This window comes from Mirounga angustirostris, unplaced genomic scaffold (assembly GCF_029215605.1).
Source record: "Mirounga angustirostris isolate CCGP_5_RB_7025 unplaced genomic scaffold, mMirAng1.0.hap1 SCAF_12, whole genome shotgun sequence".
In the NCBI taxonomy this organism is placed as follows: domain Eukaryota; kingdom Metazoa; phylum Chordata; class Mammalia; order Carnivora; family Phocidae; genus Mirounga; species Mirounga angustirostris.
In genome coordinates this window covers 30306463-30322588 of record NW_026991720.1, presented here as the reverse complement: position 1 = coordinate 30322588, position 16126 = coordinate 30306463, and positions in this window count along the sequence as shown.

Sequence of the window (16126 nt, the reverse complement as noted above, 5' to 3'; positions counted from 1 at the left end):
TTCTGTTTCCTGCTAGAGTTAGGGTGGACTAGAGTAGTTATTCTTTTAAGTTTTATGTCTTGCTAAGTTGGTCCTTCAATGGTCCTTTGGCTGGAGAGAACAGATACTTGGGGGTGGGAGTCGCTTTTTGCCACTCTGAATAAAAGAAAAATACAACCCACCTGTGGGGTTCTGAGTTACTCTCACCAGGAAGTCTGGGATTTAGGAGGCACCAAGAAAATCCAGAAAATTCACCACCGTGTAGCTTCTCAGTTCCTGGATCCTCAGTTCTTCAGTATCCTCTATTTTGGATATTTGCCTGTCTTCTATAATATTTATGTTTTTTATCATTTTCTCTACTCGTTTGTTCCTCTAGTTTTTTAAAAAGATGTTATTTTTAAGTAATCTCCACCTAATGTTGGTCTCAAACCCACAACCCCAATATTAAGAGTCCCATGTTCTGCCAACTGAGCCAGTCAGGCGCCCTCTATTTTTTCCTTTTGATTTTTGTCTTCGTTTTATCTCTCTCCTCAGTATTTCTTGAGTTGAATTTAATCTCCCTTGCACATCTTAAATGGTTAACTGCTGACATAGGTTCTCTGACACTGTTATGTTCACTTGGTTCAGTAACTCCTTTCACAGATATTTTCCTGTTTAAAATCCATTTATATACTGATTTCTGTTTTGAAATCTTAATATCACTCAGTGCTTAAGAATATTTAGTGTTGCCGTGTTGTTACAGTATTGATGATTCGAGGAGATTTTTTCATTACCTCTAACACCTTATCATTTTCCATTTTCTTCCCTTAGGAGCATTTTATGACATTGCCTATTATGTTTTTTTCTAATTTTTAAATTTCTAAAACTTTCTTGAAACATCAATAAAAGGTATTTCTGTATAAGCAGTACTGAAGAATTCCAGTAGCTTCTCAGGTTTCTTAAATCAATATTGTGGTTTTCTGTTGGTACAGTGCAATTTCTTTAATGGGTGGCATATTTTTTTTTGAGAAAGAGATTATTCGAGATACTCCTTTGTTCCTATAGAACTTTAAGTGCTATTTCTTGTTTTGTTTTTCTTTACCACTTCCTTCTTCAAAGAAATCTCTCTCTTCCCTATAACCATGGTCTTCCTTAGAAGACCTTCTTCTCGCCTTTCTTCTCCTCGCCTTTCTTCTCCTTCGCGCCTTCGCGCCTTCGCGCCTTCGCCTTCGCGCCTTCGCGCCTTCGCCTTCGCGCCTTCGCCTTCGCGCCTTCTCGCCTTCGCGCCTTCGCGCCTTCTCGCCTTCTCGCCTTCTCGCCTTCTCGCCTTCTCGCCTTCTCGCCTTCTCCTCGCCTTCTCCTCGCCTTTCTTCTCCTTCTCGCCTTTCTTCTCCTTCTCGCCTTTCTTCTCCTTCTCGCCTTTCTTCTCCTTCTCGCCTTTCTTCTCCTTCTCGCCTTTCTTCTCCTTCTCGCCTTTCTTCTCCTTCTCGCCTTTCTTCTCCTTCTCGCCTTTCTTCTCCTTCTCGCCTTTCTTCTCCTTCTCGCCTTTCTTCTCCTTCTCCTTCTCGCCTTTCTTCTCCTTCTCCTTCTCGCCTTTCTTCTCCTTCTCCTTCTCGCCTTTCTTCTCCTTCTCCTTCTCGCCTTTCTTCTCCTTCTCCTTCTCGCCTTTCTTCTCCTTCTCCTTCTCGCCTTTCTTCTCCTTCTCCTTCTCGCCTTTCTTCTCCTTCTCCTTCTCGCCTTTCTTCTCCTTCTCGCCTTTCTTCTCCTTCTCCTTCTCGCCTTTCTTCTCCTTCTCCTTCTCGCCTTTCTTCTCCTTCTCCTTCTCGCCTTTCTTCTCCTTCTCCTTCTCGCCTTTCTTCTCCTTCTCCTTCTCGCCTTTCTTCTCCTTCTCCTTCTCGCCTTTCTTCTCCTTCTCCTTCTCGCCTTTCTTCTCCTTCTCCTTCTCGCCTTTCTTCTCCTCCTTCTCCTCCTTCTCCTTCTCCTCCTTCTCCTTCTCCTTCTTCTCCTTCTTCTCCTCCTCCTTCTCCTTCTTCTTCTCCTCCTCCTTCTCCTTTTTCTTCTTCTTCTCCTTCTTCCTCTCCTCCTCCTTCTTCCTCTCCTCCTTCTTCCTCTCTTCCTTCTTCTTCCTCTCTTCCTTCTTCTTCCTCTCTTCCTTCTTCTTCCTCTCCTCCTCCTTCTTCCTCTCCTCCTCCTTCTTCCTCTCCTCCTCCTTCTTCCTCTCCTCCTCCTTCTTCCTCTTCCTCTTCTCCTTCTTCTCTTTCTTCTTCTCCTTCTTCTCTTTCTTCTCCTTCTTCTCTTTCTTCTTCTCCTTCTTCTCTTTCTTCTTCTCCTTCTTCTCTTTCTTCTTCTTCTCTTTCTTTTTCTCCTTCTTCTCCTTCTTCTCTTTCTTCTCATTATTCTCATTCTTATTCTTATTCCCTGAAACTTATTCTTTCCCTCACCAAGGTTCAGAGTTTTCCATAGTGTTTTCCCACCCAGAATAAAACTGTCTCACACAGCAGCGATTTTTATCGGTCTGTTACCATGTGACTTCTCCCATCTCACACCGTCTCCTCCCACTTCCTTTGGTATGCTGGAACTCATTTTAAGGTTTGGGTATTTCACTGCACACAGATTTAATTTCAAGGTATTCTTGTAGGTGTAATTGATAATAGTCATTTAGGATGTTTTCTAAAAGCCAGAATTTCTTACCTCCATCTCCAAAACTAAATAATCAGCAAGACATAATTTCTTAATGTTTGTAATCCTTATTAGGCACAACAAATCTTTTCCATGATAAAGGCAAATATTGTGGATGCTTTATTCCTTGAGTCTCTAGGACCATGCATAAAACCCAGACACACATTTTTAAATACTGTCTTTATAGTTAATTCTGTTCATATCTTTTCTCCTGGCTTGTGTTAATTATCTATTGCTGCCATAGCTAACCAAACTCTGATAGCTCAGAGTTCTGTAGACTGCAGCCAGATCAGATCAACTGGCTTCTCTGATCCAGCTTGGCCATTATTGGGAGACGATGGGAAGAATCCATTTCCAAGCTCATTCAGATTGTTGATAAAGTTCAGTTCCTTGAGATCTTAGGACTAGGATCCTCATTCTTTTTCTAGCTAATAGCTGAGGACTGCATTTCATCCCTAGAGGCCTGGTTTTGGTCCCTGAACCTAAGACCCTGCATCTCAGAGGGGCAGGCATACAACAAATCCTAATCAGGTTTAGCTCCTTCAGCTCTCTTCTGCTTCTAGCTGGAGATAGTTCTCTCCTTTTAGGGTCCTGCATTCAGTTGGATCTGCCTGGATAATCATGGCTACTCTCCCTATTTTAAGGTCTTTAGCATTAAGCCTACCTGCAAATTCCCTTTGCCTTGCAACATAACATTCACAGATTCCAGGAGACTTCTTTAGAGACCATTCTCCCTGCCACATGATTAATTGTAGGCTGCCTATTTAGAGAAACCTCTCCCCACCTTTCATCATTGAAATCCTTCAATAGCCTCCCAGTGGATGCCACTTAATTATACTAAATATGGCCCAATAAGCCATGCATTGTCTCTAATCAAGGAGTAGATAATCGCATGTGGATAATCCATTAGAAAAATACTTGTACTATAGTTTTAAAGTATTCACTTAGCTTCTCTCCCCTTTTTCATTTCTGAACAGTGCATTTGAAAGTTTAGCTGCAATAATTAGCTAGCTAATTCTTCTTTTATACATAAAAAAATGTTCTTTCAATGATTCTAGAATCCATGTGATAGTCTCATTAAAATCTTATTTTCAACTACCATGTTTCAGTTTACACCTAATCAGCTCTAACAACACTCTATATTTGTATATTGCTTTATAGTTCACAGGTGCTTAAAATACACAACCTAATTCAATCCTTGTGTAAATAATTGTGCCATTTTCAGGTAAAGAATAGCAGAGATTCAGAGAACTTAATTCTTAAAATCACATAGCTCTTTTTTTTCTTTTTTTAAAGAGTTATTTATTTCAGAGAGAGCATGCAGGAGGGGAAAGGCAGAGGCAGAGGAAGAGGGGGAGAGAAAGTCAAGCAGACTTGCTCTGATCATGGAGCCTGATGCGGGGCTTGATCCCACCACACTGAGCTCAGACATGAGCCAAAAGCAAGAGTTGGATGCTCAACCTACTGTGCCACCCAGGCACCCCCAAATTACATGGCTCTTAAGAAACTACTGAGGCTTAAACACATGTTTCATTATGCCAAGTTCTTTTGTCTTTAACTTAATCCATAATTACCAAAAATATTTTGCTTCTCTGTCCACTTAAATCATAAGCTCTAGTTTTTTGCAAACTTCTTTGTGCATACATTTATGAAAAATCTGAATCCTTTACATCTTATATAAAATTTCAAACAATTTTTATAATTCCTGTTTATTTTAAGAAAGTGCACATATTACAGCTCTCTTTTGTAAAATATATGTGAGGCATTTATTTGTATTCCCAGTACTATGTGCTCTTTATCAATTAAGTCAAGTTTAGTACATTTCCCCGCTGAGAAGTTTCTTGAACAACTGAGGTTTTTTTTTTTAAGATTTTATTTATTTATTTTGACACAGAGCGAGCACAAGTAGGCAGAGCATCAGGCAGAGGGAGAGGGAAAAGCAGACTCCCCACTGAGCAGGGAGCCCGATGCGGGGCTCGGTCCCAGGACCCTGGGATCACGACCTGAGCTGAAGGCAGACATTTGACTAAGCCACCTAGGCGCCCCCTGAAAGAGTCTTATATCCAGTTTATAGCTAAATATTGACTCCCTACTTCTGTTAAGAATTATGCTAAAAGCTGGAAGAATTAAAATGAGAAAGGCATAATTACTGCCTTCAAGTAATGATCTTTCAAGAAACAGTTTGTTGCAATTTTACCCCAAATTTTCCAAATAACAGAAAAAGAAGGAATAGTTATTTCATTCTATCAGAGAGGCCTAATTGGAAAACAAAATTCAACCAATATAGCAAAGTATAATAAGTCTGTTTTCCTCTTGAAATGCAAAAGCCCTAAGCAAAATAATAACATAAGAAAGCTGTACGAAGTGTAACCAACTCTGTAAAGTTGAGAACAAGAATTTAAGGTGATTTTATTTTATTTTATTTTACCAAATCAATCAGAAGAAAATATCCACCAGCCTCTATCCTATGCGTGGTTCCAAAATTACTTCCACATTTTAGTTATTTGTCAGTAGCAACCCCACATAATACTGGTATCGAAATTTACATTCATTTTCTACGGATGCCTAACAAATCACCACCAACATAGTGGTTTATGACAGTACACACTATTTCACTGATTCTGAGAGTGGGGTCCATGCCCCAATTGGTGGGTCCTGTGCTTGGGGATCTCACAGGGCTGCAGCTAAGGTTTCATTTGGGTTATGTTCTCATTTGGAGTTTTGACTGGGTAAGAATCCACTTCCAAGACTACTCAGTTTGTTGGCAGAGTTTATTTTTTGGTGGTTAGGAGACCTAGGGCAGTAGTTTCTTGCTGACTGTTCCTAGAGGCCACATGCATTCTCTTGCATGTGTTGACTTTCTTAACATTGTTTCCTCATCAAACCAGCAGTGACCATTTCTAGCCAGTCAGCTAGCAAAATTCCTGTAGAATGTAACGTAATCATGGAAGTGACCTTCTATCACCACTGCTATATCATCTTGGCTAGAAAGCAGTCACGGGTTCTACCTACACTCAAGGGAATTTCACAATACCAGGACATGGTATTATAGGGAATCACCTTTTTGGTCTGACTGCCACCTTCTAAATTCAGTTTTTGGAGAATTTTTAATTTGAATGGGTATGTTGAATTTTGTCAAAGGCTTTTAGTATATATTCAATCTATCTTATAATTTTTCTTCTTGAAAACTACATTGATAACTTTCTAATTTTGAACATTCTATCCTAAGATAAACCTCACTTGATCAAGAAGTATTATATTTTTATCTATTTTAGGATCAGATTTGAAAATTTTGTTGAGGGTTTTTGTGTAAGTGTGTTCCTGATATTTTTTTTCTTGTAATATCTTTGTCAGATTTTAATATCAAAATTATGTGAGCCTTATAAAATTAAAGCAAATTAGGATATATTCTCTTTTTCTCTATATTAAAAATTTTATATCGAATTGGCATAATTTCCTCTTTTAATTATTAGAATTGACTAGTGAAACACTTCAGTCCTGGAAGTGTTAATGATTTTTTTTTTAATTAAAAATTTAATCTTTGGGGCACTTGGGTGGCTCTGTCATTAAGCATCTGCCTTCGGCTCAGGTCATGATCCCAGGGTCCTAGGATTGAGCCCTGCATCGGGCTCCCTGCTCAGCGGGAAGCCTGCTTCTCCCTCTCCCACTGCCCCCTGATTGTATTCCCTCTCTCGCTGTCTCTCTCTGTCAAATAAATAAATAAAATCTTTAAAAATAAATAAAAAATTTAAAAAATTAATCTTTAACACATGTAATACTATTTAGATTTTGTTTCAGTTTCAGAAAGTTGTATCTTTTAAGGAAGTTTTCCATTTCATCTGTTTGTTGAATTTATTGTCATGAATTTTTCAGTAATATTCCCTTATTTTCTTTATGTCTGTGAGACATGCAGTGATAACCCTACTTTCATTTCAAATACTGTTCATCTGTATTTTGTTTCTGGTACAGACTGAATATGTGCCCCCAAAATTCATATGTAAAGCCCTAACCCTTAATGTGATGGTATTAGGAGGTGGGGCATTTGGGAGGTAATTAGGTTTAGATAAGGTCATGAGAGTGGAACTCCTGGGATGGGGTTAGTACCTTTGTAAGAAGACGAAGAAATACCAGAGCTTACATGCTTAGCTGTGTGAGTTTGGATAATAGGTGTCACAAGCTCTGAGTTTTATTATTTTCCTCTGAAAAATCTTGATTCTTAGTATAGCAGACAGTTAAAATAATGAATCATCAGTATGAAAGTGTGCTGTTCTTGTACTTCATTTTCCTAGCTCTTCTACCTTTACTGGACTTAATTCCCTTATGAACTTTGTTAAGAAGGCTTAGTTAGGCTTTGTTAGGGTGGGTCTGAGAGATGGTGCTTATTTCTAAGGTTTCTCAGAAGGAAGACATAGATATTAAGATTTAAAGATGAGTGTTTACTGTGACACCAAATTCTGATTTCTGCATCTTCAGCCCAGTGGGACAATTGTGTTCTACTTGGATTTCATTTCTCCATGCCACATTGGGAAATGGCCTCAAATCATGGAATTGGGATCATGGGCTCACCTCATTAGTATCTCTTTCAGACATTAGTCTCATACTGCTGAGCATCCATGTTTTGAAAACTCTCATAAATTTTGAACAGTATTATATCATTTATATTGACTATACCAGGTTTTACCTTCCTAGGTGAAAGCAAAATTCTTGTTCATCCTTTACACTTTTTTTTTTACTCCGCAAATAACTTATTACTATTTTCAGCAATGATGATACCATTGATATAAATATTTAAAATTAATGAAAGTTATGAATATATTAAAAATTACTATTTTTCTATGTCACAGCATATAGGGAATCACAGTAAAATAGGAAAGATACTTAAAAATTCTGGTAAGAACATGGTTTCTTTAAGTTAAGAACTTAAAATCTGCCCCCATGACCTACTTGTTAGGACTATGCCAGACCATAGTTCAGAGAAAACAAATTGGACTAAATGGCATTTAATTGGCAATATCTGCTGGAGTGTTATGTTGAGAAGGTCACTGTAGAAATCTCTAGTATTATGAGAAGTTTGCCTCGTTAGCATATAGACCCAAAGGAAAGTGTTGGTACTTAGTACATTTTCATAATTCTTGCATTGCTCATCTGCATAAATTATAGAGACAAAATCTCAATCATTTTCAGAGTATTTTAGACACACTTTGCAGGAAAATGTGCACCATTCTATTGTTGGATATTGTGAACCAATTGTAGGGTGCATAATTCTGTCCACAATTACAGAGAATCAACTTTAAGAGTGAGAATAATCCTTCGTAGATATAAAAAGGCATCTCAATCAATATGAAATACAAGCTAATTTCAGGACTTTTGTGTTCTAACCAGACTTTGCTTAAGTAAGGCAGTGATGTATTGCCAGAATCTTGCTTTTTTTTGTATATGAATCCTAGTAATGTGAATTCATGTTGGCAGCTACTCATGGTTGGTGTGTAGACTCATTTTGAATATGGTCAACTGCAGGAATGAAATGATACTAGGATTAAATAATACTTTAGTAGTTCCACCAATTGTCTATGTGTTTGGTTGACCATGAGAACCAGCTTAACAGGCACTATAGGAATAAGCAGAAGAATATCTTATTTTGTATAGTTCTGTCATTTAAAATGTGTTGTTACATACTAAAATATTTGACTATACATTAACCATGAAGAGAGATTAAGTGATCTGCATCAGGTCTTACAGCTGATAGAAGTCATAGGATTTCTGAATCCAAAAGCAGTGTTCTTTCCTTTCCACTATGCAGTCCCTTTTCTCTAGCAAATATTCCTTTTGATAGGGTTAGGAAATAATCCCTCTACTCAGGTTTATATGCTATTTAACTTTATTTTAGCTGCCAGTTCTTCCTGTTTATTAAAATTTCTACTTGAATGATACACTTATGGTCCTTACCTTGGTATATTACAGAGAAGAATGCATACTGCCTTACATTTTACTGGACACAGTCTTTGAAAATTGGTCTTGCTAAAAAGTTCAATATAAATGCAAAATATCATTATAATTATTATGTAAATATTCAGTGGTTACTAAACATTTTAAACATTCTTTTCCCCTCATGAAGCAGCTATTATTTGTAACCTATGAGATACTTAAGAGGCAGTTATTCTATCTGGTTCCATATTGCAGAAAAAAAAAATCCCTTCTCATCCGAATAATTGGTGTATGTTAGGAAATAAGACACTGGTTTAGGAAACAGGAAAGATTCCATGAATTCTCACTCCATGATCATGTGATCTTATGATTGGTAGAATATATCCCTTTTCATTACTTTAAAATACAAAATCAAACTTGTAAATAGAATAATGGCAGTCATGTTTATAACACTTAAAAAGACCAGCATCCCCCCAAATGTGTACACTTTGGAGTATTTGGAAACCATAATGTGATTTTTAAAAAATTTATTAAATTACCGAGGCTTCAGTTAGTGGCCCCGGTAATAAAATGCTTTTAAGTAACTTGAAAATGATAAAGTTGCATTTCCTTTAAAAATTATATATAGGTAATCCACTATTATGGTATCTCCCATTACTAACCTCTACAGTGCCTCCCTTAGCATTCACAACATAGTTTAACCTCTCAACGTCAGTATAGCCAATTTATTTGGGAGGTGGGAATTAGAAAGTTTTGGGAGCATCGGTATCTTTGTTAAACTCCTAGCTTTGCCACTTACTACCAGTGTGACTTAAGGCAAGTTATAGAGTCTCTGAGCCTGAGTTTCATGATTTTTATTGAAGAAAATTAAGAATAGCTGGTAAAGGTTTAAAATGTATATTAAAATGTACGGTATCTACAAAGTGTCTCTGATAAAATAGGCACTCAATAAACAGTAGACTTCATAATATTTGGCACTGCTGACTAGTTGTATGACCTTTGAGGAACAAGAAACAAGGTTATATTTTCTGTTTCAGTTTTCCTACCTATTCAATAAAAGCTGAAACACCACCTGCTTCTTTTCTACATTGAAAGAATAAAAAGATCAGACAATAGTTGCTGGCTTGATGCCCAAACCCTTCACTTTCTTCACTTGGGAATTAACAACCTTGATATGAAAAGAAAAAAGAAACTATTGTTTACGCTTTGAAAGAAAGGTGCTCTGATACAATGAATATAACAATCTACCTTTTTTTTTTTTAAACTTGCTATCTGCAAGTAGCTTTTTAGCCATAAAAACTATGTCTGGAGAATTTGTAACATACATATAGCATACATATATACACACAGACACATTCTGTATGTTACTTTCCTTGAGTTTTCAGAGCAACTACTCATGAGGAAAATTATTTAAGTGTAGAAGTTGTTATTCCTTTTTTTTTTTTTTTTAATGTGGTAACCAAAAAGAAACTGCTAGCTGAAAGTTAACAGAAGCCAAGGCTGATTCAGGAATTCATGTAAAATGCCAGAGTCAGCTGTATTATAAGTAATACCATATTTTTGTATGTTTTCTCATGTTCCCAGGGGGTTTTATTATCCAGGAGACTGGAAGAAAAAAGTTCTAGGACGCAGTATAGAGTTGTGACACGTGGGAAATCTATGTGTTTACCATGATCTCCTTTTTAATGATAGTTTATATGAAATGCTTTATTATTTTTTTTATTTCAACATCAACTTTTTTTTCTGGCTTTATTGAATCTTAATTGACAATTAAAATTGTTTATGGTGTACATAATGATGTACATAATGTGAATTTCCTGCAATAAGGTTATTAAAACATCCATCACCTCACATCGTTACTAATTTGTGTGTGTGTGGTTGTAAGAACACTTAAGATCTACTCTTAGTAAAATTCAAGTATACAATACATCATTATTTACTATAGTCACCATACTGTGCATTAGATCCCCAGAATTTATTCATCATACAACTTAAAGTTGATACTTTGACCAACATCTCCCATTTCCCCTACCTCCCAGCCCATGGCAACTATTGTTTTTTCCTCTTGTTCGGAGTTTTAACTTTTTTAGATTCCACATACAATGATATCATGCAATATTTGTCTTCTTGTATCTGGCTTATTTTACTTAGCATAAGATACTCCATATTTACCAATGTTCTTGCAAATGGCAGGATTTCCTTTTTTTATGGCTAAATTGTGTGTGTGTGTGTGTGTGTTTCTACACATTACAATTTTTTCATCCATCCATCAATGGACACTTAAGTTCCATATCTTGGCTATTGTAAATACTGCAATGAATATGGGGGTATCTTTTCAAATTAGTGTTTTGTTTTTGGTTTTGGAAAAATACCCAGAAGTGAAATTGTTGGATCATATGGTAGTTCTGTGTTGTTTAATTTTTTTGAATAACCCCCATCCTGTTTTCCCACAGTGGCTATCCCAATTATAGTTCTACGAACAGAGCACAAGTGTTCTCTTTTTTCCATATTCTTGTCAATACTTGTTATTTCTAGCATTTTTGATAACAGGCATTATAACAAGTGAGATATGATCTCTCATTGTGATTTTGACTTGCATTTCCTGGATGAATAGTGCTGTTGAGCACCTTTTCATGCCTGTTGCCAGGTGTGTATCTTCTTTGGGAAAATACCTATTCAGGTCCTTTGCCCATTTTTTAAATGGATTTTTTTGACTGTTGAGTTATAGGAGTTCTTCATGTATTTTTGGATATTAACCCTTTATCAGATATGTGATTTGCAAATAATTTCCCCTATTCAGTAGGTTGCCTTTTCATTTTGCTAATGATTTCCTTTGCTGTGGAGAAGAAGCTTTTTAGTTTGATACAGTCACACTTGTTTATTTTTGCTAGTATTGCCTTTGCTTTTTTGGAGTCTGATCCAAAAAATTACCACCAAGACAAATGCCAAGGAACTTACCACCTATGTTTTCTTCAAGGAGTTTTTGGTTTCAGGTCTTACATTGAAGCCTTTTTTTTTAAAGATTTGTTTATTTGAGAGAGAGTGCATGCAAGCAGGGGTAGAGGCAGAAGCAGAGTGAGAGAGAGAATACTCGAGCAGATTCCCTGCTGAGCATGGAGCCTGACATGGGGCTCCATCTTAGGGCCCTGAGATCATGATCTGAGCCAAAATCAAGAGTCAGCCACTTAATGACTGAGCTACCCAGGTGCCTTATTATTGAAGTCTTGAATCTATTTTGAGTTAATCTTTGTGTATGCTGTAAGATAGTGTTCCAATTTCATTCTTTTGCATGTGGGTGTGAGTTTTTCTAGCACCGTTTGTTGAAGAGACTGTCCTTTCCCCATTGTATATTCTTGGCTACTTTGTTGTAAATTAATTGACCACATATGCATGGGTTTATTTCTGAACACTCCGGTCTGTTCCATTGATCTATGTGTCTATGCCTGTCAGTACTGCATTGCTTTGATTACTATATCTTTGTAATTTGGTTTGAAATCAGGAAGTATGATGCCCCCAGCTTGTTTCTTCTTTCTCATTATTGCTCTGGCTATTTGGGGTTTTTTTGTGTGTGGTTCCATACAAATTTTAAGATTGTTCTTTTTCTTTGAAAAATGCTCTTGAAATTTTGATAGGGATTGCACTGAGTCTGTAGGTTCCTTTGGGTAATATGGGCATTTTAACAATATTAATTCTTCCAGTCCATGAGCACAGAATATCTTTCCTTTTATGTGTCTTCAAATTTTTTTTCATCAATGTCTTATGATTTCCATTGTGCAGATCTTTTCTCTCCTTGCAATAGCAACAGATCTATTGCTAGTTATTTGTGTTGCAATTGCTAATGGGATTGTTTCTTAATTTAACTTTCTGATAGTTCATTCTTAGTGTATTAGTCTGACCCAAGTATCAAAGAATATTATGAAGCCAATCGGTGCAATTCTGAATGTACAAGATAGCACACACAGTTCAGCCAATCAATAACTACATTCCTGTCAGGGAAGGTTTCTGATAGGAAAAGGAATGAATACTGGCAAAGCATATGTATGAAAATATATACTGTTTCCACTGCACAGCACATAATCAAAGTTGAAATCCGAAACGGTTCATTTAACTTTCTTCTTAGAAGCACAGGAAAAATTGTCAAAGGAAAAGGTTGAAGTTAATGGGTGATATGAGAAATAAAGCCTAGATAAGGAGCTGGCGTGAGCCTATCCAACCTGCCACTTCAACTGTTAGCTGAATTCTGAGGAGCATGACAGAGAGGTTTTCCCCTCATTTAAATTCATACCAAGTACATTGTCTATACCAGTCGCTTGTCAACTAACCCCATGCTGTTTCATGAGCTTTCATACTGTCTTCAGATGTCATTTATAACATGCATTGCACATTAATTTTTATTGTGCTTATCTCTTTTTCCTAAATAGACTTATCCATTTATGAGCAGAAACTCTATAGGGTACATTGCCAAATTGACCTATATTATATAACACACCCAGTGATATATTAGAAACAATTTAGTATTGAAAGTCTATATATATATTACATTTAAGTACTAGCTCCACTATTTATTCTCTCTGTGATCAGAAGTTCTTTAGTCATGTTAACAAATTGTGTAGATAAAAATAGATAAGAGAATGTGCTTTTCTGAGATGCCCTAACATGGAGAGGTAGAAAGCATTTATCCCATCCCCAAAATTTATCAATAAAAACATGTAATCTTTTTTACCGATATGGCCATTTTGTCCAAATATTCATTAATTAACACAAAACTTCATTTTTTAAAAAATTTACCATGGATTTGGATGGACTTAGGAAAGTCACTTAAATTCTGAGTTTGTTTTACATCTGGAAATGACAGAAAATAATGTTTTAAGTATGTATTTTATCACCTGTTTCTCCATTTATTCTTCAGAACAAAACAAAAAGATAAATATTATTACCTTTATAACTACCTTTGTTTTCAAGATGAAAACAAAGGCATTAAAGGTTATATAACTTGCCTCTAATGTGGGGAAAATGGGATTTGAATTTAGTTTAAATCTTAAATGCCTTTAGTCCCTAAATTAGATTGTTCTAATGAATGAAATAACTCATACACATAAATATCACATGGACTGGGAAATAGAGAAAGGATCACAGTTTAAATAATATTGCCAAAGATAACTTAATTCATCCTTCTCTGTGAGGCCAGGCTAACCTAAACTTACCTGTTATGATACCACCAACAAAACAGTTACTGCACAAAATAAATATATAACATTATCTGATTCTTTTAATTTGAACTGTTTTAAAGAAGCAAACTTTTTTTTTTTTTTTTTTTTTTTTAAGATTTTCTTTTTGGGCACCTGGGTGGCTCAGTTGTTAAGCGTCTGCCTTTGGCTCAGGTCATGATCCCGGGGTCCTGAGATGGAGTCTCACATCAGGCTCCCTGCCCAGCAGGAAGCCTGCTTCTCTCTCTCCCACTCCCCCTGCTTGTGTTCCTGCTCTTACTGTCTCTCTCTCTGTCAAATAAATGAATAAAATCTTTAAAAAAAAAAAAAAAAAGATTTTACTTTCGAGCAATCTCCACAGCTTTCATGGGGATTGAACTCACAGCCCCAAGATCCAGAGTCACATATTCTGCCAAGTGAGCCAGCCAGGCTCCTCAGAAGCAAACATATTTTAAATTAACATAATACAGTGCACACCGATCCCAATTACTTGAAATTAAGTAGGAAAGTAAGCTAATCAGAGAAATAAATGATTGGGAATTGAAATAAATAATAGTATGAATATTTCTAGTAAGGGTAAATTCTGTGTTCCAAAATCTGGAACTATGGGGTAATTACAGTTATCATCCAATTTGAATTTCTGTTTTGGAGAATTGATGATATTTAAGTAGAGAAAGTCAGTCAATATTTTTACATGTAGCTTTGATTTCTTAAACAACTGCTTTTCGTCTTATCAAAAATACATTCCACTAAATTTAAAAATTAAAATTTTAAACTAGTTATTTAACATAACTAATATATGCTTATATGTAATATGTATAATTTTCAAAAAATGAGTAAAGGATGATTCATCTCCTGTCCCATAAAACATGAACTTGTTTTGGTAATGTTTTCACTTTACTTTGCACAATAAAAACTTGTTGTTCTTAAGAAATGTGGTAAACATGTTTATTGAAAACTTGTTTTTGAACATGTTTTTGAGAAAAGTTAAATAATGGAAAGCGTATTTTTACCTGAAAAGTGTGTAATGTAAACAAGATGTTTGTGTTTGGAAAGAAAGCACTGGGAAACAGTAATAAGGATTTATGCTGTGATGCCTGGCTTCTACAATCTCCTGGAGTCCTTTCATAAAAGTTTTAATGTTATGGTCATACTACCATTGAGCTTTGAGCCTCAAACATGAATCTCTCTGAGTCTCTCACAGAGAATTAGATATTCTGCAGATGGTGTCATGCTAACTGTGAAACGACTCCAATGTCCTTTTCAGGACAAAAAAAAAAAAGAAATCTTGCTAGCAGAGTTGGGATTCAAAGTGGCTGGGATTCAAAGGCAATGAAAGGCTGACCATTTCTGGTAACATAGTATGTCCCTAATGCCCTTCTTCCTTTTTAGTTAGTTCAGCTCGTTGAACAAAAGCAAATGTAAATGTTACACTAAACAAACGTGTGCTTGTCATCAGTGACATCTCTCCATACCAGCTGCCTTTTCATGTCTTAAGCTTAAAAACCCCATACAGTGTCAAGAGATAGAAAGGTAAGGCAGAAAATGTGGCAAAAATGTAGAAATTCAACTGTCTACCTGATGATAACCCATATGGTCCTAGTTTTATAGATTGTTTCCTTGGGATAAAGGATGATGATGATGAGTCCCTGACAGCTAGAGCAGTGATTTTAAAGAAAAAGTCTAAGAAAGGATGCCAGAGACAGAAGTCATGGAAACCAGAACATACATTAGGGCAGAACTACAGATGTGAGGAAAGGATTTTGCTATGAGTCAGGAAAATAAGAAGCTCCATGGCTTCTACTTATTTCAAGGAAGAAAAGATACTAGTTTTACAGCAGATCAAGAAGTAAAGCCAGATCTGTCACCATGCAATGTTGGTACTACAGATGGTAGCTATACTTGTGATGAACAGAGCATAATGCATGGAATTGTTGAATCACTATGGCATACACCTGAACCTAATGTAACACTGTGTGTCAACTATACATCAATTTAAAAAATCTAGAGATGACAAATATAACTAAAAATTAAAAGCAATAGCATGAATAAAATTGTCAAGTCTCTACTGAGGTGAGTGTTCAAAGAATGGAAATATAGATGGTCTGAGCCAATAAAGCCATCAGAAGCCATACAGCAACCATTGAATTAAGAACCATTATGGGAGAATTGAATGGATATACTAGTCAAAACTAAAGAGGTATAGAGGACTGACCTCTGTATGTAGAAGGAACAGAACAAATTAAAAAGAAGACAAAATATTATAGAAGACAAAAATTGAAGGATTGATGGGTGCCTTAAGAATGAGTAAGGAGAGGGACGCCTGGGTGGCTCAGTTGGTTAAGCAGCTGCCTTCG